General features: G+C 32.6%; 1 protein-coding gene across 1 annotated transcript in view; it reads right to left on the bottom strand.

The window, feature by feature from the left end:
• LOC105265688 (uncharacterized) overlaps positions 1 to 2,019 on the bottom strand; it is a 6,461-nt gene extending 4,442 nt beyond the window's left edge. The window contains exon 1 of the mRNA XM_011303319.1: positions 1,807 to 2,019. The gene's annotated coding sequence lies outside the window, so the exon portion shown is untranslated. The remainder of the gene's footprint in view (positions 1 to 1,806) is intronic.
• Between the last annotated feature and the right edge of the window lie 460 nt (positions 2,020 to 2,479).

The raw sequence follows: 2,479 nt of genomic DNA on the forward strand, positions 1-2,479 counted from the left end.
AATTTTTGGTGGAAATTGAAATGACGTTATTCGTTGGACGATTTTATTAATTTTCATTCTAGCTTTTTTTAGATTTATTTTTCAATTTATTATTCTATTTGACGGCCTCTATTCTTCTTGCATCATCGACTTGCTCTCCTTTAATACCTAAACGAGTGAAAATCGATTTACTACCGATCGAAACACTTTCTCACGCGACTTTGTACTATTTTAAGTAGTGAAACCAACGCATTCCATCTGCCTCGCTTTTACCCACTCGTTTCAAGTTTTAAAAATAACTGTAATTCCGAGTATCAGGGAAAGAACAGCTCAAAGACCTCGACAAATTTTCTAATTGATTAAATGAGACAGAAGTTCATTACCGATTTTTTTATTCACTCCCGAAGTTTCTCGATATCAAACGAGTAGATAACGCCACATTTATCGTCTTATCTCTCGGCAAGTGATAAGAATTCATGAGACGATCCAATTGATTAATTAACGAATTATTCTTAATTACCCCATTCGATTTTTTTGGGATCGCGATGTGTCGGTGATTATTGGAAAATTTATGACATTTTTGGCAATCATATTTTTTTTTCGTTGTTGTTGGGAAATTGATTATCAGAAATTATTTGTTACAGGTTTTATCTAATCTCTGGTGATTACGGGAAAATATCTACAGTCTAACATCGAGAGGAATTGAAGGTCGATGAAACCTGATTTTGGAGCCATGCCAATCTGATCTGTGACTAACGAAACACAATTTTCCGTCATGTTTTCCTCGAAATGGATTCATAAAATTATTTTAAGAGTTTGTTAAAATCATTGCGTTGTCACTGATATTTTTTATCATGAAATATTTTGTATAGAAAATATTATCACTCGCCCTCGATCGCTGATCGAAGTCCGATCTTACTCATCGCCGAGATAATCACGCTGACGTTACCCTATTTACTCTAATTATTTGTTAAGACTCTTTTTTACTTTGAAATACTCAATTAGTAATTCACCATCGTAAAGCGGTAGTTAACAAAATGCAATAAGACAATAATTATAAATAAAAATAATTGAAAAATCAGCGGGTACTTGTGGATCTCAATAATTATCTTTCATACACAATTATTTTTAATCACGTTAAATGTTATTGCAATTGTTAACGCCTTCGGGAGTAATTAAAAATTAAATAAAAGTATTAAAAGGGATAATAACGTAGTATTTGTTTTTTTTAATCAGTAATTAACAATTATCATTCGTTTAAAATACTAAGAGACTATTTTTAAATTCAAGTTTTTTTGAAAATAAAAATAAAAATGAGGAAAAAACTGTTGGGAAGTTGAAATATTTTTTTTTTTAATATTTAACAACAGTGTTGAAGGACAACATGAAAATATTAATAATGTACATTCCCGGAGTGGCTGTAATTTTTTATTCCCGATGATTATCTACTTTTCAGTGGTTTTCCTCTCAATAAAAAAAAAACCGAATAAGTGCGACATCATTGTCGCTCGCATACCACTTTAAAAACCCACTCGCTTAGAAATCGCTAAGAAATCATTACGTAATTGTTTCGGGATGAATTGAAGCTACATAAAATCGTAGGTGTCACCAGTTGACTCTAAGGTATAACCCAGAAGTCATTGATTCGAAATAAAAACTCCATAAAAAATTCTGGAATAAAATTCAGAATTCAAAATCGTCAATTCAAAAAATTCCACTCAACTCATAAAAATTGCGCTCAATCATAAAAATCGTCGAATCACTCATGAAGTCACAAATAAAATAAATAATGAGATAATAAATAAATGGAGTTATTAATTAACTTACCAGAACGGGTGTTGGGTAATCCGAGTGAAGGTCTGAAGGAGATGAACCAGTTGGAATTCTCTTTTTTAATACTTGAACACTTTCACAGCACTCGGGTTTATTTATTATTTATCTATTGAGGTATTTTTTTTTTCTTAGGGAATGGGAAATGACGGGTTTATCGCGAGTTGTGCCGGTGGACTGAAGCAATTGCTGAGCCAAGAGTGAATTTTCTCCCACTCTGGAGACACGAGAAACGCCGAGGCCGAACGAATGCGCCTTCACTATTTTTTTTTAGTTAAGACGTCAGTGATTGTTGTCATTACCTCTTGATATATTTATTATAAAAAAATTGATGATCTTCATTTTTTATTTCTACTCGGAACAATTCTCCATCGACTTTCCATCGATTTTCCATCGATTTTCCATCGATTTTCCATCGATTTTCCATCGATTGCCCATCGAATTTTCGCAACTCTTCATAATTAATAATTATCGATGTTTAATTATAATTATAATTCATAGATAATTAATTATGGAGAATTGATTAAACATTTTTGATTACCCCTTTGGAATTTTCGAGTCGGGAATTCCCGTAAACGCAACGGCGAACGCAACGGATGTTGCGCAGTCGACGATTGCGCACCTCTAAAAGCAGTTTTATCGGTAATAATTACAGAAAATTGACCTAGGA

Source organism: Fopius arisanus, unplaced genomic scaffold, assembly GCF_000806365.1.
Source record: "Fopius arisanus strain USDA-PBARC FA_bdor unplaced genomic scaffold, ASM80636v1 scaffold00031, whole genome shotgun sequence".
In the NCBI taxonomy this organism is placed as follows: domain Eukaryota; kingdom Metazoa; phylum Arthropoda; class Insecta; order Hymenoptera; family Braconidae; genus Fopius; species Fopius arisanus.